The sequence below is a fragment of the Zootoca vivipara genome, chromosome 3, assembly GCF_963506605.1.
Source record: "Zootoca vivipara chromosome 3, rZooViv1.1, whole genome shotgun sequence".
Classification (NCBI taxonomy): domain Eukaryota; kingdom Metazoa; phylum Chordata; class Lepidosauria; order Squamata; family Lacertidae; genus Zootoca; species Zootoca vivipara.
The window spans coordinates 104,421,647-104,448,404 of NC_083278.1; the positions used below are offsets into that span (position 1 = coordinate 104,421,647).

General features: G+C 45.7%; 1 protein-coding gene across 7 annotated transcripts in view; it reads left to right on the forward strand.

Annotated features, from left to right (window-relative positions):
- SLC8A1 (solute carrier family 8 member A1) overlaps positions 1-26,758 on the forward strand; it is a 297,760-nt gene that overhangs the window by 33,001 nt on the left and 238,001 nt on the right. For 4 of the 7 annotated variants that reach the window (XM_060273067.1, XM_035111008.2, XM_060273064.1 and 1 more), the window contains exon 1: positions 223-560. The exons of 1 other annotated variant lie outside the window; for it this stretch is intronic. The gene's annotated coding sequence lies outside the window, so the exon portion shown is untranslated. Of the gene's footprint in view, positions 1-222; positions 561-1,172; positions 1,365-24,944; positions 25,274-26,758 lie in introns of those variants that run through there. 2 more of the 7 variants (XM_035111006.2, XM_035111009.2) reach the window with 2 other exon arrangements.

Below are 26,758 nucleotides of genomic sequence, written 5' to 3' on the forward strand. Positions count from 1 at the left end.
GCTGCCGCTTCCAGCGTCAAAGAAGGAGCGAAAGGACGCCGCGGAAGCCGAAGGAGAGGCGGGGAAGGCGCGCCGAGGACGCAGCTCGCTCGTGGCCCCGCCGCGCTCTGAGGGGACGCTGTTCGGCGCCTTTTCTCCTCGCTGCTGTTGCCGCCGCCTCTTGTCCCCCCCCCCCCTCCTCGCTGGGCGCGTGTCTGTCTGCCTGCCCGCTCGCTCGCTCGCTCGCTCGCTTGCTTGCTCTCCGGCTCCCTCGCCCGCGACTCCTTCCTTCCAAGGGGGGCGCCGGCTGCTGCTCTTCGCCGCTGCCGCCGCCGCGCTGCATGGGGCGCGAGCGCTTGGCGCTTTCCAGATATGGTCAAGGCGGCGTCGGGGGTGGAGGTGGTGCTGCCGGCCGCGGCGGGCTCTCTGTGATCGCCGGCACCCGAGGAGGGGGGCCCGGCGGCGGGAGGAAGAAGCGGACCCGCTGAAGGAAGGCGAGTAGTGGGAACGGCCGCGGCGGCGCTTATCTACTCCTGCCCACAGCCAGCCGGGGAGCGGCGGGCGAGCAACTCTGTCTGCAGGTAGGTAGGAGCGGAAGCAGGAAGAGGCTTTTTTTGTGTCCCGCCGACAGGGCTGCTCCGCTCGGTCGCCAGGAGCGACCCGGCAGGAGCCTCCGCCGCCCCTCCGGGTGGGCCCTCGCCGCCTGCCGCGCGCGCGCTCGCCCGACCTCTCCGAGAGCAGCCGGGCACCTTGCAAGAGCGGCTGGGTGCATGGGCGGAGGAGGAGGAGGGATGAATGGACCCGGAGGGCAGCAGCGGCGGGGCCGATGGCTTCTCTGTCTCGCCTCGGCTGGCTGGTGGGCAGCCGTCTCGCGCAGGCAGCACCTGTGTCGAGGACCCCCACACCCACTGGAGTGTGTGTGAAAATGTGCCTTCTCAAGAGGGGAGGGGAGCAGTAGCGTAACCATGGGGTGGGAGAGAGAGAGACCACCCTCTCTCCCCTCCTGATGTTGCAAAAGCGGCGAGGGTGCCTGGCTGGGGGGGGGCTCCCAGGGACCAGCTCCCAGGGAGATGTGGGGTGGGGAGATGCCCTTCCTTGGAGATGCTCAGAGAGGAACGAGTGATGGGGTGGGGTTGGGGAGGGGGAGCCAGGCGGGATGCTTAAGGATGCTTAAGTCTGGTTCTCCTCCTTAGGCAAGGTGTGTGTGTGTCTGTTTGCGTGTGTTGCCCGCGCCTCTCCGCAAACACGCCCCCTTTGCCCACCCTCTCTCCCCTCCTCCCGCTGCTCCCTGCGTGGCTGCCCAGGGTGGGAACTTCCCAGGCACCTCGTGCTGCTTGCAGGGATCTCCCCGGCGACCGAGGGAGGGACCTGTTGCTGCAGAGGAGGTAAATATATATATATCTATTATTTTTTTAAAAAAAATCCGATTTCAGTATATACGAAGAAATAGATTCTGCTCGGGCTTCGGAGGATGCTGCTGTAGCGGCAGCGGCGGCTGCCTCTGGCGTGTCCGCTCCATTGACAGCGCTGCAGCCGCGATGATGAATGGCTGGAGCGGAGATTCGTATTTCCCTCTTCCGTCAACGGGAGGGAGAGGAACCAGCCCGGGTGGCTTTTGGGGTGTGATTGGTTTTGTGTGGAAGGGGAAACGAACGGCGCTGGGCGTCTTCAACCAGGGACAGGGCACCCCTCTCCCGCAGTAAATGGGAGGCAGAGGGGTGGAGACTGCGCCGGTGGCTTGAGGGTCTGCATATGCTGAGGGTATCAGGAAGAGGATTATTACTATTTTTTGATTTTTTTTAAAAAAACGCTGCAGTTTCTAGGCAAACTCGGTAGGCATCGCCGTCTTATACTTAGCAGCTGCTCTGTGACCAGCTAATGAAAAGCGGTGTGCGCGTGGAGAGAGAGAGAGAGAGAGAGAGATCGTGTGTGCAAGCAGCACGGTTCTGGGTGGAAATCAGAGTTTGCCTGGAAAGGGAGAGAAACCATAGCTTGGAACCTCGTGCGATTCTTGCATCTCATTTCAAGGATGAGGAGGAAAGGGCTGATGCCGTCAAAGTGGGTGGGTGGATTGTTGGGAGAGATGTGGTTGAGGGCTAAGCCAGAGAGGCTATCGGGATCCAGGTATCTCTTTCTAGCATGACTACAGAACACACCCACCTAAAGGAATCTCCCTTTCCATGCCCCTGCCGCTCCCTCCTACATAGGTCAATGTGGTAGCAGATGGATAGAACAGCTGCATTGGGACCACTGCATGGGTGGGGTGTGCTGTGCTTGTGGGCGTCCTCCTGCGTTCCTGCATGGTTGAGAGACATGAGGTGCACATCTCCTTCCCTGAGCCTCCCCTGAACTTAAGCAAGGAGACTGTGGGATGACAACGTTGGGATGCAAGGGGGGGAGCCTTTCGCGTCTCCTGCGCCCCTGCAAATAGTCTCTTTGCGGCTGCATTTTTCAATTTTTCTGAATCACAGCATTGACTTAAATGTGCTAAAGCATCCAATTGGTGTTAACTACAAAGAGATGGGGAGGATGCATACACGAAAAACCATAGTGGAGCCATTCGCGGCTGCAGCAGCCCCGCTATAGTTTCCATGGCTGTGGGAAGGTGGCTTTTAGCCCTGCGCCAGCCATGCTGGGGATCTGTGGGTGAGCATTTGCATGGTACCCCCTGCCGTGTATATAGAAGTGCAGGTTAGAGATGGCTATTTCCAGCAAGGTGCTTGAAGTAGCAAAAGAAGTAGCCAAAGTGGCTTCGAGCAACATGCTGTCTGAAAGCATCTGCAGGTGTTTCTTGAAGCAGATTATCAGAAATAGGCGTGTCGAGTCGAACTTGTGCTTGTGTTCCTGGGTGGGGTGAGAGAGCTCCGCACATACCGAAACCTGCAGACTTTCAGCAAGGTAAAGGCACCTCCAAAATAGCCCTAATTGTACATCACACAAGGTTGAGCAAGGCAAGGTAGCGGGGAGAAATATAGTGAAGACCCTGGAACAAAAAAAACAGCATGGTAGAGAGAGGGTGGAAAGCTTAGTGATGAGAAAATGCCATTTCTCAAGCACAGCATGGGAGCAAGTAAAGGGTTAACTAGGAAATGTTCTTCCACTGGGGATCACTCTAATTTTCTTCATTTTTCCACAACAGTTGCTCAGTCTGACAAGCAAAAGCAAACTGCTGCCTTTGTAGCACTTGTTAATTTTGCTTGATTTAGCATGTTTGCTGTTGGACGAAAATCGATTTTTCTTTTTCCTGCACAGCAAATTTGCTGGCTCCCCACCACACACACACACACACACACACACTTTCCCTTTAGATATTTACTTAAGTCTCTTCCTCAGGCAAAGTAAATAATTAGAGACACCTGCAGCCCTGATTGAGTTCTAATTCTCTTTCCAAGCAATGTGGGATTCGTACTATTAGGAACTCCATTATTGTCAAAAAAACACATTGCGTAGGTTTCATCTTCTAGGTGGAGGCATGAATGCATCTTACCAGTAGTTTTAGTTTAATTATCTAATAGCAGCCTAGTTGGTTTTTTAAAAAATCCTGGTTGTGCAAAGCAACCTTTCCAACAGGGGTAGGTTGTACAGTGGCAGCAAACTGCCAAAACACACTACCAGTCCTGTAAACAGATGGGGGAAAGAGCCTTACTTTCTAAAAAGAAAGAAAGCCATAATAGCGTACAAAAGGGTTAGCTCTAGTGGTGGATGCAATTAATTTTGCTGCTCTCTTTGTTCCAGCTTTATAGGCAGTCTGTTCAAATCCATCCAGGTGCGCAGGACCAATTTCTCTCTGTCTTCTCGTCATCTTTAATCAGCTAGGTGGTTCAGTGACTTTTTTTTTTATCCCACTTCCATCTGCCAAATCCTTCTGCAACCTGAACAGATTTTATACAGTATATTCCTAACCTAAGGTGTTCAGAAGGCTGTTTTTTTAATATATATAATGCTAAAATCTACTACCCCAGCTCCACACTTTTCTGTGGAGCTGCCCAGATCCTTCTTCCCATGGGGCGAAGCCGTTTTTGCTGGCACCCCATATCAGGAGTTCCCAGAGCCCCATGGCCTTTCTGTGTCTTTCTGTGTCAGAAAACATCGGTATTGTGGGCTGGCTGGCTTAGCCTAGCAGTCCATCTAGTTCAGCATTTTGACAGCAACCGGCCAGATGCTTAAAGCACCAATGTTGGAAAGATTCCAGGTGCTTCAGACTTCAAAAAAAGAAGAAAAAAAGCCAGCCATTGTAGTGCCTAGAAAATGCAACATAGGTAGCTCAATACTATGCATGCGTCTTCAGAAAAAGCCCCATGGAATTCACAGTGGGGTTTATTACCATGACGCAGCGAAGGCAAAGGGGGCACTGCCTCACCAACTTCAGCGTTCGCTTGGCCAGCCCCCACCTGCTTGCCTTCTTACTGACAACCAGCTCAGGGGGTGGCACAACCTGCCAGCTTCCTCCTTCTCAGTGTTGCCCTTGTAGAACTCAGCAAAGAGGACAGCAACACTAGAATTAGTTGGCTCTGCCTGTCATTGGCTCCACCTACCGATCAGGCTTCTTGCCTTCTACCCTATCAGTTCCAATGTGCATCTCTTTGCCACTGCTCCCATGTAAGTGCATACGATTGCATTCAGTGCCGAGTGCCACAAAATCTGAAGCCGTAAATATTGGGCACCTAAACATTTTATCTTGGTTCCCAATACTGTAATTTGATTTCTACACCCCTCCTCCTCTTTCTTCAGAACTACCTAGAGAAATTACTAGCCTTGAAGTGATAGAGAGAGCCCACTTTCTGTCATTGTTACCCATTATCTGGTAGTTAGCCATAAACAGTTCTGATAAATTAAGATTGTGGTTTTGTCTTTCATGTGGCCACTGGTATATTTGTGTGCTGCGCCAGGGCAGCATGTCAAAATGAAGACAGGCGTCTCAGCAAGCAGTGCTCACTGTTTTCCCTGGTTCTGGGTGTGCCAAGAATAATGATACTCATAGAACTTGTTTTTTTACCAGGATTGACTATTTCATACAGTTGGAAAGGACCACGAGGGTCATCTAGTCCAACCCCTTGCCATGCAGGAATCTTTTGCCCGACATGGGACTTGAACCCATGGCCCTGAGATTAAGAGTCTCATGCTCTACCGACTAAGCTATCAGCATTTTTATTTATAGCAGGGGTGGCCAACTCCCAAGAGACTGCGATCTACTCACAGAGTTCAAAAGAGGCAGTGGTCTACCCCATTTTTTAGGGAGGAAAGCCTGTTTTTTAGGGATTCAGGTCAAAGTTGTTGAGCTTTTTTAGGAGAGTCAAAGTTGTTGAGCTTCTTTGAGGGGAGCCAGTGATCTACCACAGATGTCCAGTGATCTACCAGTAGATCACGATCTACCTGTTGGACGTGCCTGATTTATAGCATCTTTTGAGCGTCCCAAGGTTTCCTGTGTACTCTCAGTAGAGGAACAACAGATTTCTGATGCTATGCTTGTTTATTCAGAAAGCACACTTACTGCTCCTGTGTCTCTCCACCCCAACATTGCCCGTGACTTTCATTCCTCCAGCTGCACCACCTTTTCCCATTTGAAGGCCTCCTGTTCCCCTCAAACAAATCTACCCTTTCTTCGTTGCTGCCATTCATGCCCGGAAGTGCCTCCCAGAATGTCTCTGTGGCTCCATCTCTTGTACTCCTCAAAACCCACCTTTTCTGTGAAGACTATATGGCAACCAAGCCTAAGGAGGCTTGACTGAAATAAGCACATGATTCCTCCCCCTTCTCTCTCTTTTTCTTTCTCTCCACTATTGTCTCATTTGCTTTGAATTACAGGGTTACCGTACAATGAAGTTATCCCATTCACTTCTACCTACACAATGGAGCTTTCTCCTCCTCTCCCCAAATCTGCTCCGGAGGGGTGGGGTGGGGACGACACCAGAACAGATGGGGATGGGCACACTGGTAGAGGAAGGGGGAAGTTTTGTTGTGCAGGCGTGGAAGTCCTTGAGCTAATGGGAGAAATTGGTTGCATAGAGCTGCTAGATTGCATGCTCCTTGGGGCAGGGACACTTTTAAAAGATCCAAGTGCTGGATAAATAATCATAATAGGCATTCTTCTTCTAAAGAGCATAAAAATAGCCCTACTAGATCAGGCCAAAGGCTGATCTAGCCTAGCATCGTGTTCCCACGGTGGCCAACCAGATGCCCCAGTGGGAAGCCGGCAAGCAGGACCAGAGTGCAACCATTCTTATTCCTATCATGTCTCTTTAAATGTAGTGTGGCTTCCATTTGTGAGTAAGCACACTTGGTTGGGGCTGCAAAATTAGATCAAGTCAGATTTTAATATTAGTGGCCTCTATTAAATTTGTGTACTGCCCTTCATCTGAAGATTGCAGGGTGTATCACAACATAAAAATACGAATGGGAACACAAAAATACGCAATAAAACAAAATCAGGAACAAGGAACAAACCAATAACCCCTACCTCCCACAAACACATTTAAAACACCATAGAATTAGTTAGTCAGCCCAAGGCCTAGTTGAAGAGAAATGTTTCCGCCTGGCACCTAAAACTGAAGGCGCAAAGTGGTGAGAAGCATTTCATGAATGGCGAGCCTGCCACAGAAAAGGCTCGTTCTCATACTGCCACCCTTTGGAACTCTTGCGGAGGAGGCACACGAATAAGGGCCTCCGGTGGTGGTTGTAAGGTCCAGGTTGGCTCATATGGGGAGAGAGGTGGTCCGTGGGATATTTATTCCTCACATTTCTGTAAAAATCATACTCATAGCAGCTTACAAAGAAAACAAGAACAACAGTATTAGAACACTAACTTTATGTATTCAATATTTATTTACATATGTGTGCTGCCCCATAACCTACAGTTCTCTGGAAGCCTCCTTTACAAAATGGTCTAGGGGGTGGCAACACAAGAACAGGTCTTTTCTGCAGTGGCTCCCTGCTTCTGGAATGCTCTCCCCAGGGAGGCTCGCCTGGCCCCGTCATTGCATATCTTTAGGCACCAGCCAGGAAAAAAACATTCCTCATCATCTCAGGCTTCTTTTGGCTAATTACACAATCTATGACCTTTGAATTGTGTGTGTCTTTGGGGGGGGGGGCATTGCTATTATCTCAAATTCTGAGTAGGTACATATGGGGGGGGGGTAAGTAGTTTTTCAGGTAATCTGGCCCCAAGCCATGAAGGGCTTTAAATGACAAGAGTTTTGAACTGGCCTACAGAATGGGCTGTGGAAAAGCCAGTGGCAATTATGATCTGCTGGTGGAATATGTTCAAATCTTCAAATCCTTAAGGAGTCTGCCTCACATTTTGAGTACCATAACCCTTAAGTAATTCTTGCAGTGAATGCTAGTATTGGTCTTTGTGGCTGCTCCTTCTGAGTGCTGAACCAGCTGCCAGTTTTCATCTGCTGCCACTATTATTTCCTCTTGACACTCCTGTCCAATTACCTGGGACACAATGCCAAAAGAAGTGGGGCCCCTATGCTGAACCAGATTCTGGGCTCTATTAGACAGCGTGCCTTCGTCTGTTACTATTCACATAGAAAGGTGAGCACAGACTTATTCAGACGCAGCCCCCAAATTCCTACTATTCCGTCCTGCCGTTGCATCTTTCCGCAGTAGAAACATTATTTTAAAAACGTTGCAATTTGTAAAACCTTTACAAATTAAACTCTACTCCAAACCTCATTGCAATGCAGTCAGAGCCTTTAGTGTTCTGCAAGCAGTTCAGCGTATGCTCAAGCAAAAGTGGTGCTGGGTGCAGAATTCAGCTCCCTGAGAATCACAGCCTTAATTTAGAAACAAAACCCAAACATTTATAGTCTTTAAGGCTGTGAATAAAGGCTTGAAAGTGTGTGGGCAATGTGGTAAAATTTAAGAACTGGAACAGTGACTGAATAAGTAACGCAGGTGTCATTGCTGGTTCTCTGTACAAGTCCTTCCCCTTCTCTATGCCTAGCTGAATAAATTTTGCAAAATAAGCATAATATTCACAATGATTTGCATAACTTAGACTCGTTCAGCTTTCTTTGACGTAGAATTTGGGTTACCTTGGTGCAAACTGAGCTCCTGTTGCTCTGTCCCAGCTTCTGCCAACCTAGCAGTTTGAAAGCACACCAGTGCAAGTAGATAAATAGGTAGCGCTGCGACGGGAAGGTAAACGGCACTTCCGTGTGCTCTGGCTTCCGTCATGATGTCCTGTTTCACCAGAAGCAGTTTAGTCCTGCTGGCCACATGACCTGGAAAGCTGTCTGTGGACAAATGCCGGCTCCCTTGGCCTGAAAGCAAAATGAGCACATCAACACCTTTGACTGGACTTAACCATTCAGGGGTCCTTTACCTTTTATCTTTACCTAGGGTGGTGACGGGATATTTGCTTTGGGTGCCAAGCAAGCAAGCAAGCAGGCAGGCAGGCAGGCAGGCAGGGAAGCAAATAAATAAATAAATAAACAAATAGCTTTTTTATCCATCCAAGTTCTCAGCTCTGCCTGCCTGCCTGACGCTCCGGTGTTCCAAACGTTTATTAACTAATGTTCATAGATGCACAGCTGCCTTTCCATTTTGGCTGCTGATTTTATTTTGAAAGGTTCCTGGAGAAAGAATCAGACACGGTGATATGAAGAGAAAGAACAAAAAGATCAGTCATGGTTTCATAATTGTTTTAAACATTTTGAAATGTCCTGTTCGGGAAACGTAAGATAGCCCTGAGATGTTTTGCATTGGGGTTGCCTTCAGTGAAGTCCGGTGCCTTTTGCCCATTTTTGGGAAACGTTTGGGTGGTTATTTTTATATCACCTTTTGCTTGATTTCAGTGCCATGGAAAGTCATATTGATGGGAAGATTGCAGAGGTTTGCATATGCATGCCATGTGACTCCTAGGCTAGCAATAGGTTAAAGGACCAAGAAGGGAGGTGGGAGTAATGCTCTGTGCACCAATGGGTGGTTAGGCAGTACTGCCATCTATCAACATCACCATGCCTATGCTCATATTTGGTAAAGTCTGCCAATTTGCATCACTGTGGTTATGCTAATAATATGCTCTTCCAACATCTGATAAAACGATCTCAATTCCCTGGTGATTTTTGGGGCGAGGTGTGGAAGAGCCCAGAAGGGTAAATGTTTATAGGAGAAACCTACCATAGCAACAGAGTTGTCATTAGTTATCTGTTCATTGGCTGCTTGGGATCAGAGTAAGGCCAGTTCAGGAGATGCAGTTTATTTATACAGTTAGCTTCCAACAGCAATGCAATTATTATTGGGTGCCCCGGGCGGAGGAAGGGGTGTGTGGTAGGGGTGGGGTGCCCCGGGTGTAACCACTATGGGGGGGTGACAAAATGCTGGGCGGCACTCACCACGGGGCCCAAGCCACGCATCTCTCCTGGGAGAGGAGATGCAATGGCTTGAGTATCCGCAGGCTTCACCCTGCCCCAAACGGTCCGCCTGCCACCTCCCCCTCAGCTATAGGGTGGCTGAGTGAGAGGAGGCAGGCAGACTCTTTGGAGGCCCTGCGGAGCATCCTGCCCCAGCTTGCACCATCCTGCAGGCAGCTGCCCCTGCCCCTGGGCACAGGGCATGTGTGCTGCCCCAGGCACCCGATCGACTTGCTCTGCTGCTGTTGGGCAGGGGTGAGTTTTGGAATGGTGAGTTTCAGTGCTGAACCAGGAATGTAGGAAGACTCCGTTTGGACAGTCCACGAACTGGAAACGTTCCAATTAAGATTTGCAGTCGCTTTAATTATTATTATTAGTTTATTTCTATAACACCATATACGCACATTACACTTTATAAATAACTGGTTTGGCAGGTGCAGGATCTTGCCATGAGAAGATTGCTATCAGAAATAAACTGAGAGAAACAACAGAGGAAATGGGGACATAGAGGCCAGGCCAGGCCAGGCTGGGGAAGCATATGTGTACAGTATAATTGTATTAATTTAGCAAAAATTTATATGGCACTTAAGTTACTCCCATCAGCATTTTAGTGTGAATTTTTCCTAACATACACATTTTTGTGTGCAATTTTGCTTGAAATACATATTTTTTTGCAAAACAATTTTCCCCAATATAATGCATTCTCTTACATCACTTACACTATATATGCATTTTATGCATATTTTAAGCTAGTCAATATGTACAATTTTGTACTCATCGCTTGACTGAAGAACTGCATTGCAAAATTCAGAGAATGCCGATTTCAAAGGAAGGCTGTGTTTTTTGGTTCATGTGTTATTTCAGAAAGTGTGGCTAGGCATGTTCTTCTTTAAATACAAAATGAGTTGAATTCCTTCCCCATCACTATTGCCCACCCAGGTCAGCTCTCTCTCATCCATGATCAGAGAATGCAGCAGTTGAAGGAAAATGGTCTGAGGACAAGAAGTCTGCAAAAATAATAAGAAACAAAATTATATTGGACTTGTTCTATCATGGTGCCGCTGGAGTAACTATGATGTGGTTGGAATTAGTAGAAGGATTTCATTGGGTAAATCTAATTCAGTCGCAATACTGTACCTGCTTAACCTGGGGGCAAGTCCCACTGACATGTATATAGGATTGAAGTGCTCTATGATTTCTCCTTAGAACTAATAGGCTACTCCGCTGTGAGCATAGCTTTTTATAACTACCTACTAGCTCTGAATTTACTGCAACAACGTGAATTGGAGGTCTCACGTCACGGCAAGGTTAGCACAGTTTAACATCTCTGGTGTAGATGCTGGCTGTGTTACAGCTGCTGTATGCTTAACATGTTTTCTGGAGAAAGCTTCAGTGGAAATCCACATCATGGTTTCTGTACAGCCATTTTTAGTAGCTCCTTGCCAATTCTTTTAATTGTAATTGTAGTACACCTGTGTACTCTCACCTGTGGAACGCCCTCCCTGGGGAGGCTTGGCTGGCGCCTGCCTCCTTATCCTTCTGTCACCCGGCAAAGACTAAATAAAAAAATAAATCCAATATTTTTAACCCTTTCATTCTGTCTGGGTATAATTGGCCATAGCAACAACCAATAAAAATAGTGACGTGTATTGCAAACTTATCTTTTTCTTTCTTTCTTTCTTTCTTTCTCTCTCTCTCTCTCTCTCTCTCTCTCCTTCCTAAATCAGTCCATTCTGTTTCTCCAGCTATTAATTATTGCTGACTTTTTTTTAAACAACAGGAAAAACCCAATAACTACACATTTAATATGGTTTGTATTCTGTTTTATATTCGATTTTTTGCGTACTGCTCCGGTGTTCTTTGAATGTAGAGCTGTATTGCTTAAAACAGCAGGATAAAACCACTCAAATAGCAGTCCACAGAAAATGTAATATGAAATAATGAACACGGACATTTAAAAACTCCAGCCCAACATTATTAATTAAAAGCAGATGGGAACAAAGTAATGTCTTTAGCTGTTTTTAAACAGGCTTTAAAAAGGAAGGCACATGTGCCTCCTGCAAAAAGGAGCTCCCACAAAGGTGGGGCCATCACAGAAAAGGCTCTGTTCTTTATGCCTCCATTCCGGTCATTCTGGTTGACCTTGATGGCAAACCTATGAGCAGGGCTAGTTGTTTGACCAGCAGGACCTGCTAGTTGGTTTTTTGTGGCAGCTCTGATTAATTGTATTGTGTGAAGTTAATTAACTGTATTGTATAGTAAGAACCACAGCATCTTGGATTGTCACAGTATATACTGTATGTAACAGCAAAGCTGGAAAAATAGCAGCGAGCATCAAATTTTTAGACATCAGCCCTGCACAGGGATGGAAAGTAGGTCAAAATTCTTAGGTGTCAGAGCCAAATTTGAAGGCAGCTGGTTGACCAGCTGTTTAGGATTTTTCCAGCATTGGCTAAGACATTGCCTTCCTCTCTACTTCCTATTGTATTATTTAGAATTGACAAAAAAAACCCACTCACTTAATAATATCTTCTATGTCCCAAATAAATCCAAGACAGCTAGGGTGCATCATGAGATGGTCTGGACGACTCCGTTGGAGTCATGACAAAACCAGTTGTGAGTATTTTTCACAAGTGTTGTAAAGCTATGGCTATACCGTATGCTTTCAGTGGAGGAATTCCAGTTGAATTCAGTGAGCTTACATCTGAGTAAACATGGAGAGAATCTAGCTGCAAGTTATTAGCTGTGCAATGATACATTTGTGTACTATGCTCAACATTATTCCTCCCAGGTAGGTAGGTAGGTAGGTATAGGTTTGGAGCCTTAGACTGCCACTTGCGGTTCAGTAAAGTGTTCAGAGAGTCATGGTTTGCCTATTTTTAATTTGGGTATTAATTGTGTTTTAAAGATGTATTGTAATCTATGATTGCCAGTCTTATGTTTTCAGAAGAATAAATGCTTGATAAAGTCTCATAGTCACTCAGACAGAGCATGCCTGTTGCAATTTCAGCCACCTTGGTTCAGGTATTTGGAAAGAGAGTCAGGATTGTCAAAACAGGACATTGTATATGCTGCCGTTATGTGAGCTGCAGCAGCATGGAAACAAGAAACTAAGGCTGTGTTCACACTACACCTTTCAGGTACATTTGAAGCTGTAGTTTGCTAAGGGTTGCTGGGAATTATAACTCAGTGAGGGGTAAACTACAGTGTCCAGAATTCTTTGAGGGAAAGAATGTGCTTTGGATGTGCTTCATAGGTTTTGTGTGCAGCCCACAGGTGAAGGCTGAAAACCTTAAGTTTTATTTTCCTTTTTTCAAGGCCCAGCATCTAGCAATTGGACAGGTTTGATAGTGTGGTTGTGGTGGGGAGCCTCAGGGCACCAAGCTTTCTTGGGGTGTTTTTGGCAGGCTAGGATGTGCTGTTGAACTGTGATAATTGAACTTGGTTTCCAGGACTGGAGGATAAAGAGGTATGCTCAAGTGTATGTAGAAACTAGTCTACTCTACACAATAAAATTTACACTTGTTGCTTCTTCGAGTTTTGCCTCTGGCTTCTCCCACGAGTGGCCCTTGGAAGGTTGCCCGAGTGGGAATAATAATAATAACAACAACAACAACAACAAATGCTTTTTTCTGGGGGTACGCAGGGGTATGTATACCCCTAAACATTTTGTTAATCTTTGTACTTTTGTCCATTTACTGTATTTATTTTCCCTGATTTGAACTATAAAATGGTGATTTTCTTGAGTAAAAATGAGAGTACCCCTAAACATTTTTAAAGAAAAAAAGCACTGATGATGACGACAACGACAACAACAACCATTTTATTATTTATACCCCAACCCATCTGGCTGAGTTTCCCCAGCCGCTCTGGGCGGCTTCTAGCACATATAAAATATAACACAATGTCAAACGTTTAAAATTTCCTGATACAGGGCTGCCTTCAGATGTATTCTAAAAATTGTGTAGTTCTTTATCTTCTTGACACCTGATGGGCGGGCATTCCACAGGGAGGGTGCCACTGCCAAGAAGGCCCTCTGCCTGGTTACCTGTAACTTCACTTCTCACAGTGAGGGAACCGCCAGAAGGCCCTCGGAGGTGGATCTCAGGGAATATGGCCCTGGGGCTGAAAAGGGTACCCCCCACAGTGTATGGGCAAGGCTTGGTGAAATGTCGGAAGCAGAAAACACAGGAGTGGCATGTCAGGGGAGAGAAGGGACTTTCTAGTGATCATAGGGAGCTGCTTCCTTCTGCAGTGTAGAGCCAGTGTGGTGTAGTGGTTAAGAGTGGTAGACTCGTAATCTGGGGAACTGGGTTCGCATCTCCGCTCCTCCACATGCAGCTGCTGGGTGACCTTGGGCTAGTCACACTTCTCTGAAGTCTCTCAGCCCCACCCACCTCACAGGGTGTCTGTTGTGGGGGAGGAGGGGAAAGGAGATTGTTAGCCACTTTGAGACTCCTTCGGGTAGTGATAAAGCGGGATATCAAATCCAAACTCTTCTTCTTCTTCTTCTTCTTCTTCTTCTTCTTCTTCTTCTTCTTCTTCTTCTTCTTCTTCTGCACTAGGACATTGTTCCGTCTAGTACAGCATTGTCTACTCCAGCTGTGAGCAGCTCTCTGAGGTCAGGCAGAGATCCCTTCCCCTGCCCTGCTGCTGGCGATGCCAGCAATTGAACCCAGGGCCTTCTGCATACAAATATTGTGCTTTACCACGAAACTGTGGCTCCTGTCAAGGGATCGGATTTCCAGGGACGGGGCTTCAGCGTCCTACGTAGACCCTTGCACCCCTGCCCTCGTGAATCAGCAGAAGCAAAATGAATAATGCAGGGATTAGCAAATCTGCTTGATTTGCATCATGTATGCAAGGTGTGTAATTCGGCATCCTTCAGAGTCAAGCGTTGCTCTATTTAGGGCAGGCTGCATGGAGACCCGCAATGTGCATGCTGATTTCTACCCCACCCCCCTTCCTCAAACCCTTTTGCCATTTGCTCTAAAAAATTCTTTCCTCTTGCTGTGTCAGTTGACGTATAAGATCTTTTTTTCCACATGATCTTTTTTTTTTACATGCAACCCGTCAGACTGTACATCAAAAAGACAGCAAAGATGATACAATATATTTTGTGGCTTGCTTCTGCCTATTGAAATTTGTTTTAGAAGAATTTCTACATTAAAAGGGCTCGTGGGAATAAGGATCCAAATGAAAGTTCAGGTGCTTTATTAATCTGTTCCAACGCAGCTGTGCCGGCTGAGGGTACCTGTGCCAAATCCTTTTAAGGCAGTGGAGCCGGTCCAGACTGTGATGAGGCTCTGCTCTTCTTCACAACCTTACGCAGTGACCCCAAGTGTAATAATTCCTCTTGAACCATCTGCTTCCCATTCTTGCCAGAGGGTTTTCTACGGAACTCTGGCCTAAGTTCTGGATAAATGTAGGACACACAAGAATATCCGAACAGGCCTTGTCAGCAGAATCATCTTAAGGGAGAACTTGCAATATTGCATTGCTCCTTGAAACACATGGCTTCCCACGGATATAGAAAATTACAGGCAAGCCTATGCTTTATTTGTTTGCTTTCAGAAGAATCATATGATGCTGCAGATGGACTTCCATAAGCTTCTTAAATATAAAATGCATGTATTGCAAACTCTTAAATGGGTTTCACCCATGGATGTACACACGAACCCACAAACACACACAAATATGCAAGATTTATCTGTTAGGGAAAGCTGATTCACCACATATGATGCAACTGGAGCCCAAAATTCACTTAATGTTGTAAATGTTATCGGGATATGTTAGGACGGCCGAGTGTTAGTTGTTTCAGTTCAGCTAGTGAAGCTCATTGAGAGGTGTCTACTTCTTCGGGTAAGAAAGCATCATCCGCTAGCAAAATGGGACAGGACTATTGCCCCCATTCAACCAGGGACTTGCCAGCATTGCTCTGGACGGGAAGGCAGTCAGTACTCCAGTTGCCTTTTCGATATCTTGCAAGACATCATATGAGCTCCATTTACCTGCTGCAGCTCTGCTCCAATGTCACCCATTGGATATATTAGAGTCTGGCGCTTGCATTAGAGCAAAGAACATAAGAAAAGCTCTGGTGGGACAAGTCAGAGACATATCGAGTCCAGCATTCTTTTCTAAGCTGAGAGATTCTAAGTTTTATTTTATATACATGTCCCTTAAAGTATTCTTACTCATCTCCTGTAATTTCTTCTCCCCATCTCCTTTCACACTTAACTTGCACCCTATTCTCCCACAAGCTACCGGTATTTCTATCATTCCTCCTCCCTACCACTTTTATATTAACTTCTTCCTCCTTTCTTCTCTCATTTTCTTCCTTTCTAACTAAAAAAGGTAAAGGGACCCCTGACCATTAGGTCCAGTCGTGGCCGACTCTGGGGTTGCGCGCTCATCTCGCATTATTGGCCGAGGGAGCCGGCGTATAGCTTCCAGGTCATGTGGCCAGCATGACAAAGCCGCTTCTGGCGAACCAGAGCAGCACACGGAAACGCCGTTTACCTTCCCGCTGTAGCGGTTCCTATTTATCTACTTGCATTTTGACGTGCTTTCGAACTGCTAGGTTGGCAGGAGCTGGGACCAAGCAACGGGAGCTCACCCTGTCATAGGGATTCGAACCGCCAACCTTCTGATCAGCAAGCCCTAGGCTCAGTGATTTAACGCCACAGCGCCACCTGGGTCCCTTCCTTTCTAACTATCACTATTATTATTAATTTCTAACCATCACTATTATTATTAAATTTTTAATGTTTTTTTAGTTGTCTATTATGTTTTTATATGTGCTGGAAGCCACTCAGAGTGGCTGGGGAAACCTAGCCAGATGAGTGGTGTATAAATAACAGAATGTTGTTGTTGTTGTTGTTGTTGTTGTTGCCAGCCAGGGGCATATCAGAAGACTATAAGCAGGATAGGAGCCATCTCCCATTGGTAATGCATATTGCCTCTGATAGGTAATATGGCCATTATGACAAGTAGCCATAGATAGTCTTATCTGATATGAATTTGTCCGATTCACTTTTAAAACCATCCAAGGCCACTGGCCCAAAACGTATATATATATATATATATATATATATATATATATATATATATATATAATTGACTTTTGCTGCCAATGATGTCACCTTTCCTTATGAAGAGCTGCTCCAGCCCCTTGGTCTTATTTTGGTTGCCCTTTCCCAGCTCTACAATATTATTTTCGAGTCTTTTCTGTGCAGAATTGGGCTGCTAGGCACCACAGTCCTGAACGTTTCTTCATGACATGTTCTCCCTTGAAATAATCTCATAAGAACAAAAAGTTGTTGGGGGTGCCTCATTACTGTGGTTGAATTTATTCCATGCCACATTCCTTTTACCAACCCCAAGCAAATGAATGCATTACATATTTTATCCTTCTCTATTAGTTTTCAGATGTCAGTTGAAGAAGGTTTTATTTCAGGGGACAGCTGGGATCCATTGAATTATGAATTCGTGTTAACTGCTGGTGCTTCTGTTGGACGTCTTTTGTTTTTCAAATGCTATTTAAAAAATGACTTCACCCTATCTCCCTAGTTAACTCAAGCCTTCTTCTGACTCAGCATGAAGCAATCACCCACCCAAAATGTTACACATGGCTTAATTAATAGTCACACCGTTTTTACACAGCAATCTCAGGTATGACAGGAAATATTTTATATTCCTTATATATATATATACTGGACCATGACACACACGGGACAAGCCTCTTGCTCTCTTTCATTCCCTCATACTTTGGTCACCTTCGTTGATTGAAGGATGCCCTTCGTGACTAGAAATGGGAGATACTTTTCTGAGGCAACAGTGTGGTGGTTTCAGTTTCTAAAAGAATTTCCCGTAAGACAAATAAAGCAAAACCCACTTCCTTCATCATACTCAGTATATGGATATGGGTGGTGCTGTGGTCTAAACCACTGAGCCTCTTGGGCTTGCTGATCAGAAGGTCAGCAGTTCGAATCTCCGAACTGAGCTCGGAGTGAGCTCCCGTTGCTCTGTCCCAGCTCCTGCCAACCTAGCAGTTCGAAAGCATGCCATTGCAAGTATAGTCATACCTCGGTTTAAGTACACTTCGGTTTGAGTACTTTCAGTTTAAGTACTCTGCGGACCCGTCCGGAATTGATTAATCCACTTTCCATTACTTTCAATGGGAAAGTTCGCTTCAGGTTAAGTACGCTTCAGGTTAGGTACGGACTTCCAGAACCAATTACACTCTTTCTTCGGGTTAAGTACGCTTCAGGTTGAGTACTCCGCAGACCCGTCTGGAACGGATTAATCTACTTTCCATTACTTTCAATGGGAAAGTTCGCTTCAGGTTAAGTACGCTTCAGGTTAAGAACAGACTTCTGGAACCAATTGTGTACTTAAACCGAGGTACCACTGTAGATAAACAGGTAGCGCTGCAGCGGGAAGGTAAACGCCATTTCCGTGTGCTCTGGCACTCATCACGGTCCTCCATGTGCCAGTAGCGGTTTAGTCATGCTGGCCACGTGACCCAGAACACTGTGGACAAACGCTGACTCCCTCGGCCTGAAACCTAGATGAGCGCCGCAACCCCATAGCCGCCTTTGACTGGACTTAACCGTCCAGGAGTCCCTTACCTTTTACTTGGTATATATACTAGAAACCCTTTTCTCTCCTTTTTGTGGGGTGGGGACAGGATTTTTTTTAAAAAAAATATTTATTTATTATAGATAATCAAGTTTTCAAGGCACTCTACCACTCTGCTCCCTCATGAACCCCAGCTGGGTACGAGGGAAAAAGGGATGGTCGGGAGATTCTGGAGGTGGGTGGACTGAGGGAAGCAAAAGGGAGAAAAAGTGGAGAGCAGCAGGAGTCAGGGAAGGGAAGGAGAGAATTTCATGTTTGTTGGGTAGAGAATGTGTATGTGCCAATCTAGTAAATCTAGGTCAAATCTAGTAAAACAAATCCTTGAAAAATTGCCTAATTTTTCCATTACCCTCTCTGAAACCACCATCAAATCACAGATCAGAGCTGTCTCCATTGTTGTTGTTTTTTGTTGTTTAGTCGTGTCCGACTCTTCGTGACCCCATGGACCAGAGCATGCCAGGCACTCCTGTCTTCCACTGCTTCCCGCAGTTTGGTCAGACTCGTGTTGGTAGCTTCGAGAACACTGTCCAACCATCTCGTCCTCTGTCGTCCCCTTCTCCTTGTGCCCTCAATCTTTCCCAACATGAGGCTCTTTTCCAGGGAGTCTTCTCTTCTCATGAGGTGGCCAAAGTATTGGAGCCTCAGCTTCAGGATCTTTCCTTCCAGTGAGCGCTCAGGGCTGATTTCCTTCAGAATGGATAGGTTTGATCTTCTTGCTGTCCATGGGACTCTCAAGAGTCTCCTCCAGCACCATTGTTCAAAAGCATCAATTATTCGGCGATCAGCCTTCTTTATGGTCCAGCTCTCACTTCCACACATCATTACAGTGTGGTTTAACTATACGGACCTTTGTTGGCAAGGTGATGTCTCTCCTTTGACTGATCCATAAATATCATGGATGTGGGACATGGGTTATTGTGGGTCTTCACAGTGCTTTGTTTGCTGTGGGTGATGGTGCTCACTGGTATGTAGTACTGCCACTTCCTCTTCTTTGCTGCTCACGGCAGCCATTTTTTTCCGGCACCCATTAACACATGCATCATTAAAAAAAACTAATTAAAAGTAAAAAATAATAATTAAAAAAAGCACACTAGATCTTCATAAGCTTTAAATGGGGTCACCTCAAAACCATATAGGTTAGCTGTATAGTCCACAAATGTGCCCAGTGATTTCTTAGTGAGTTCCTTGCCCTCCTACGTGAGGAAAATCATTTGGAGTGGCTGACATGGAAGTGCAGTTTACCTGGAGAGGGGCAGTGAGTGCTGTGCAAACACAATGGCAGAACCAGTCCAGCAGTCTTACGTGTGTGCATGCACAGAGCTGACCTCCTCCTCCTCCTCTGCTCGCTGGTGCCAGCAGCAACTCCAGTGCCAGAAGGCCAACCACTTCAGATATCCATAACGACCTATGGTATTTATCTACTTGCACTTTGAGGTGCTTTCTAGGCGAACTGCTAGGTGGGCAGGAGCTGGGACCGAGCCATGGAAGCTCACCCCGTCGCGGGGATTCGAACAGTCGACCTTCTGATCGGCAAGCCCTAAGCTCTGTGGTTTTAACCCACAGCGCCACCCGCGTCCCCTTTACTCTAATTATGTAAATGCATGCTTTCCCTCTTTCTGTGCAGTGGTGATAATGGGAAGAATAGTTCAAGGGAGTCCGAGGGAAGAGAGGTAATCAGAGGAGCTCAAAAAGGTTTGGTCACCCATGCCCACCTACTTATTTTCACAGCTCACCGACAATCGGGACTAGCAACATGTTTTTCATTTTTAAAGCAAGCCAAGATTCCTAGAAAACCAGATTCCACACTAGTTCCCCAAGTGATTTATGGGATGCATGAGTGCATATGTACATAATCATAACACATGTGACGGTGTTAAATGACAGCATTAGATCTTCTTCTGTAGTATTCCTCCAGGCTGTTAGTGGCAAATTCGAGCTCTAAAACTGTTCACGGCTGTGGTCCTGGAGGAAGCCGTCTAAACTATCCCAAAGGGGATCAGTTTTCTTACCAAATGACACTCAGTCAAACTGACTGCCTGAAGACATATGACTAAGCTAAAACTAGATAAACTTAGCTCTTCACCCCCACAAACTGCTTCCAGTGTACGGAATAGAATATAAAAGCAAATAGAAGTCCCTACAAATCATGTGTAGAGCATGACTGAATTTCCAGAGGCAAGCTATGCAGTGACAAAACCCTGAAGATTTTATCTGTCACAACACTTAAATGTTTGCTGTAGAAGTTATGGTCTTTCCCAAACCATGGACATAAGTCTGAGCGCATGTGAGGCTGGCCTGTTCATTTGTCTGGGTGAAAAGATGGGTGGGACATTAGAGTGTAACTTCTGCATCCAAAAAAACAAGATATCTACCCAATGTATTTAATTTTCATATTTATAGCCTGCCTTTCTTCCATGGAACACAAGCATGGGGTTCCCAGGCGATCTCCCATCCAGACTTATCCCAGATGTTGACTATACCCAAGTGCACTTAGCTTCAGCGAAAGGGCTGCATGACTTGCCTGCCTTTGTAGTTTGGGAGGCACATCATAAATTACCTTTTCCTGCTTTGTAGATAAGCTCTGTTTTCTGTTAATAGCTCTGGCTGTATCCAATGCAGGTCCTACTAAGAGAAGACCCTTTGAAAAGAATGGGCTCTGAGTAAAACATAGCTGGACACAAGCCATGGTTTGCCCTCTACATCCAAGGTTTTTCTACCAGAGAGGCCCTGGCATGATGGTGTGTGTGTGTGTGTGTGTGTGTGTGTGTGTGTGTGTGTGAGAGAGAGAGAGAGAGAGAGAGAGAGAGAGAGAGAGAGAGAGAGAATCCATTGCCCTTTGCTGTTCCCATGGGGAAATATCTCATTAAAGCTAATGGGAGCTTTTCTCCATGCAAATAAATCACTTGGAAGGTTTATTGCGCTCAAGCAGTATATACCAAGGGTGGCCAACTCCCAAGAAACTGCGATCTACTCACAGAGTTAAAGACTGGCAGTGATCTACCCCTTTTGGGGGGGTTCATGTCAAAGTCGTCGAGCTTTTTTTAGGGAAGAGGGAAGCCCGTTTCTTGGGTGTTCAGGTCAAAGTTTTTGAGCTTTTTTTTTTATTAGGAAGGAAAGCCCTGTTATGTGGGGTTCAGGTCAAACTTGTTGAGCTTCTTTTAGGGAAGAGGGAAGGCCCGTTTTGGGGGGTGAGGGGCCAAAATGTTGAGTTTTTTTAGGGGAGCCCAGGTTGTTCAGCTTCTTTGGGGGGAGCCAGTGATCTACCAGTGATCTACCACAGACGTCCAGTGATCTACTGGTAGATCACGATCTACCTGTTGGACGTGCCTGGTATATACATATCATTTTCAAAAAATAGTAGGGACAGGAGGCCTAACCGGATCGGGACCAGAAAGGGCAGAGGATCGCCCACACACCCATGCCAATATCCCAAACCAGATTGGGGTCTGCATTAAGGGCAAAGTAGATGGTTAATGTAATATGCAGCTTAAATATTTTTCATTACTTTTCAAAAGAAAGTTTATACAAAATTCTGCAAAATGCGGTGTCAAACAGTTTCTGATGACAATATACATAGTCCATATACAGTTACGGATCAATGTTGGGAAAAGACAAGACATAAAATGAAACCAAAATAGATAAAGCACAGGTATGTGAATGCGTGGAAGGTAGCGACTGGAACTATTTACAGTATAGCACAGACATTATGGTTAAACAAGACAGGGCAACAAAAACATGGGCTCTATTATACCAAGCGAAAGTATTTAAAGTATTCAAATACCCTGAGTCACTTTATCAGCCATATTTTTCTGTAAACTGGGGGGTGGGGGGGGGAGAGTGATCCTCAACCATGTTCCTCCTTGCTTTCAAATGAAACTAAATCGGGCCAAACAGGTACGAAATTGTCATTTTTTCCCTTTGGCCCCTAAGAACTCTCTGTTGATGGGTGCCTTCGGATGAGCCCTCACTCTTGCAAGTAAGCAAGAGCAACAAAAGGATTTGCTCCAGTGCTTGCCTACACCGGTTACCAGTGTTCGGTAACTAGAAAATGTCAATACTACAACCATTATATTTGCTGATATAATCTACCCATGTAAAAAAGGTTTCGTAACACAGCAGTTCTGAAAGTCAAACATATCCAGATGGCACCTGCCTTGATGGGGAACCACAATACTTGTGGGAACATTTGTGTGTGTGGACCTTTTAACCACCCCAAAAAAATTCAGACAAGACTCAAATTTTGGTTTGGTTTTTGGCAGATTTTAGGCCACAACTTTATTGATTACACTCAAGTAGTGGTTGCATAGGCTCTGGTTCGACTAGCTCCCTGCACCCTTATAGGCAGCACTGACCCAGGGCACACCATAGGTCAGCCTCGGGTGAACACCCGGCAAAGTGGAAGGTGGGGTCAAGCCAGTCCACAAGCCAGATGCCCCCCTTGGACTCTGGCTCAGGGCACAAACCCTCTCAGGGTTGACCAACCAAGAGTCCCAGGATTCCTTTAACGGAATACCCATCACATAGGGATGGCCAGACCGCTCTGCTACCCCATCACCTGAACCAGAGTCTATCCGCAACCTTACAAGTTGTGACAATTTGCTACATGGCAGGCGAAACCCAAATGGCACCAGCCAATCAGCCAAGTGGGGAAAATTCCTGCCGTGCCCCTGTCCCAACAACAGACGACACATGACAGCATAGCAAGGTCATGCGTGCAAGCCCTAAATATAGGGAGAGGTGGGCGGGTGTTCCGATGCACAGGCCCAAAAGAGGAAGCTCAGGGATATGTGCATGGGCTTAAATAGAGGTCCCTCAATAGAGTTTAGCTGTCATCCCATTGGTCTGATTGCACCCAGCATCGAGGGACCTCCAATAGGGTGTTGTGGCCATCCAAACGTTCCCACCCACAACACAGGGTTTGGTTGCCAGGTCACCCCGCAACACATGCCCTTTTGTTAGGGAGGACCCGATTTACTGTTTTTCTACATGAAGGCAATTTCGGTTCAGTGTAATACTTGTGACTATTTTCTTTTATTATTATTTTTTCCAGTGCTTTTGATCAGCTTTGCTGCAAAATATCTTCTCCTTGAGGGTGAACATTCAATAGTGGTTAAATATCTCAATATCTTAGTGGCAGTTGGTGATCTTGCCAAAGTTTGTAATTCCTGCACTTGGAAGGAAAACTGTGGTGACTTATAATTCGAGGTGAACATTGTGACCCTGAAAGTTCTTTTCCAGCTAGGGTTGTAAATCAAACCAGAGAACAGTTCCTCCCGCACCCAGCAGATTTGCTTACATAAATATTGTTGCCTGTTTCGAAGAGGTTCATCGATGGAGGGGTTAGCGCACTCACTTTGAAAGAACTTGCATTCTTGTTGACATGTATTTGATAAAAATCTGAACAGCGGATGACAATGGCTAGGATCCAGTGGAGATACTAATCCATGTGCAAGTGCTCACAAGTCCCAAACTGTAAACTGCTTTTCTGAGCTTAAGGAAGTTTGGGAGTTCAGCAAGGGGCGTTTCAGGGGAGGAAACCGGTGCATGCAATGATCTGATTTATGAAAGTGCATTGTGGTACACAAGTACTGTAAACAGGATTTGGGTTAAACAAGACTTTTCCATGTAGGACACAAGAGCCAGTGTGGTGCAGTGGTTAGAGTGTCAGGTAAAGGTAAAGGGACCCCTGACCATTAGGTCCAGTCGTGACCGACTCTGGGGTTGCGGTGCTCATCTCGCTTTACTGGCTGAGGGAGCTGGCGTACAGCATCCAGGTCATGTGGCCAGCATGACAAAGCCACTTCTGGCGAACCAGAGCAGCACACGGAAACTCCGTTTACCTTCCCGCTGTACCTATTTATCTACTTGCACTTTGACATGCTTTCGAACTGCTAGGTTGGCAGGAGCTGGGACCGAGCAACGGAAGCTCACCCCGTTTCGGGCATTCGAACCGCCAACCTTCTGATCGGCAAGCCCTAGGCTCAGTGGTTTAACCCACAGCGCCAGAGATCAGGGTTAAAAATCCCAGTCACTGGGTGACCTTGGGGCCTGTTACTGCATCTCAGCCTTACCTGCTTTATGGAGTTGTGGGGATTAAATGAGGGGAGAGAACCATGTGCACTGCTTTCAGCTCCTTGGAGAAAAAGGTAGGATGTAGATGCAAAAAAATAAAATAAAAAATAAACGTGGGTCATCTTGATTTTAATATAAAGTGGGAGGTTGGGGATGAAGCATTGATAGGTAGGAGAGGGAAGGGGAATCAGATTCCTTCCCCAAGCATTACTTGTTTTTAATGCAGCAGGTTTGTTTTTGACCTCAGATCCCAGCTCAAGAAAAAGGAAAGAAAGCAATTTCACTGGGGGAAAGTGCTGGAGAGGAGGGTTTGGCTCTCAGCCTTCTTTACCCCTCCACCACTGCCTGCCACTTTATATTAAGTTAATGGCAGCCTGGCTTCTACACACTGGTCTGTTGCTGCTGGTTGAAGTTTGACCCTTACATCCTGTGTTTTCCTAGCTGTGCCAATCTCAGCCCACTGCAGATTAAGTTTACGTAGCAATTTCCATTCTAATTATCTGTTTTCAATCACTCGCATCTTACATAAACTTTCCAGGCTTCTTCTCTGCCACAGATGTGCGTATATAATTAAACAATTAACATTGCCAACTCTGCGGTATTCAGTAGAAGTAGTAACCAGAGCTCGCAAAACACACTTGTATGTAGATAGATGATAGATAGATATCGATATCTTTTTTAAAAAAACAACAACTATGGATTAAATTGATGGTGGCTGAATGGAAAGGAAGTGTAGAATGGATTTTTCTCACATATACATATCACACTGAAAACTGGAGAGAAACTGAGTGTTTGGGAATGTGTTCCACAGGGATTCACAGTAAAGTAAGCATTTCCATAAAATGCATTTGTACGTCAGGACCTCTTGTCTGCATAGAGTCTCAAACCAGGGTCCTCTGGGAGCTGAGCTGGGTTTTTGGTCCTGTGACCTAAGATCCAAATGGCTTGCACAATTTGTTTGTTTGTTCCATTTATATACCACTTTTCTTTCAATGAGCCCAAGGTGGTATATGTGGTTCTCTTCTTCCCCATTTTATCCTTGCAGCAACCCTGTGAGCTCAGATTAGGTTTGAGAGTCTGTGACTTGCCCAAGAAGGTTCAGCCAGTGAGTTTCATGGCTGAGCAGGGATTTGAACCTCGATCTCCCAGATCCTAGTCCAGCACTCAAGAGCTGACCCGTGTTTCATTGGCTCCATGTGATTAGGAATTATCCTGGCAGCACTGTGAGTTACTATGGCTTTGTTGAATGGGATTAGCTGTTTTGATGAATTTGTTGTTGTTTGCTTTATATGCTACTGTGTGATAGTACTGTATAGTGATCACAATGGGGTTTTGTTTTTGTTTTTTGTTTAAATGCTATTGTGATTACTGTGAACCACTTTGTTGTTGGAAAAGTGGAATATAAATACTAAATCAGCTTGTCATGCTTTTTTAAAAAAAGAAGAAGAAGGGGGGAAAATGCTGGTGGGCATGGGCCAAACTTTTAGGCCCATGCAATACAACTATTTAGATCCCAGCCTTACCCATTGCTTCATCATTCTGTGTTCTTGCATGGGTCTGTGCACTGCCCCATTACCACGTGCTGTGGGAAAGAAATGGCTCTTCATGGGCAGCAAGGAAGGTGCTCTGCTCATCTGTGGTTTCGAGACCTTTTAAAGTCACCTCTTTTTGGCCACAATTTGTGTAACAAATGGGTGACAGAGATAGCATCTGTTAAAACCAGCTCCTATGGCCAAGGGGAGGAAATTAGCAGACTCTCCTCGGTCAGCAAACCTTCATTATACATTAACACCCATGGCAAACAAGCAAACTAAAAGGACCACAAAATTTAAAAAATCCTTCAGTAGCACCTTAAAGACCAACTAAGTTTTTATTTTGGTATGAGCTTTCGTGTGCATGCACACTTCACCAGATACCACAGAAAGAAGTTCACACCTCCCCACCCCCCACCCCCTGAATTCTCAGGAAGGCAAAACCTGCTTTTTATTGTTTAGGTGACAGGTGGAAGACCCTTTTATTCCCCAAGGCTTTAAAGAGCAGACTGGTGTTGGCTGCTGCTTTTATTGGCTTGCAAAACAGGTTTTTGCTGCTCCTGTTCTTTCAAAACTCTGTGTGTTCATTTTTAATTGTTTTATACTTAAACAGTTTTGGATATTTTAAATAGAAAAAAGGATATGTAAATGTTTCAAACAAACAGAAATAAGCTCAAAAGGAAAGAAAGGTTCCACGCAGCATAGTGGAGGGAACGTAGCTTTCTGGTGCCGTTTTTAGTTAAACATCTGGCTAGTTCAGATGACAACCTTGAGCTGGGTTAAGAGCTTTGAGAACTTAAAGACGAAAAGAAACTTTATCCAGGGATAGCCCACATATATATTGACCTGTTCTGACCTCTTTTTCTTAATGGTGACTGCTCCTGCTCAGGCTGCACAGAAAAAGCATTTTGGTTCCAGAAATTCATTCTGACTTTTCAGCTATGATATGATTGATAGAATTCTACAGGATAGGCTATTAGTGAGTGAAAACAGTCCAGTTCCAATAATCCCCCAGGCATGCACCTCCATGTGGTGATGTCAGACACCATCCTGGTACCCAGGCACCTTCACTTGTTCACAAGAGGTCGAACGCTAGGTGCATAATGTGCCTGACACCTGGCTAATTTTGAACACTGATTTAAAGCACATCCAGTGCACAGGACTTCATCCCTACCA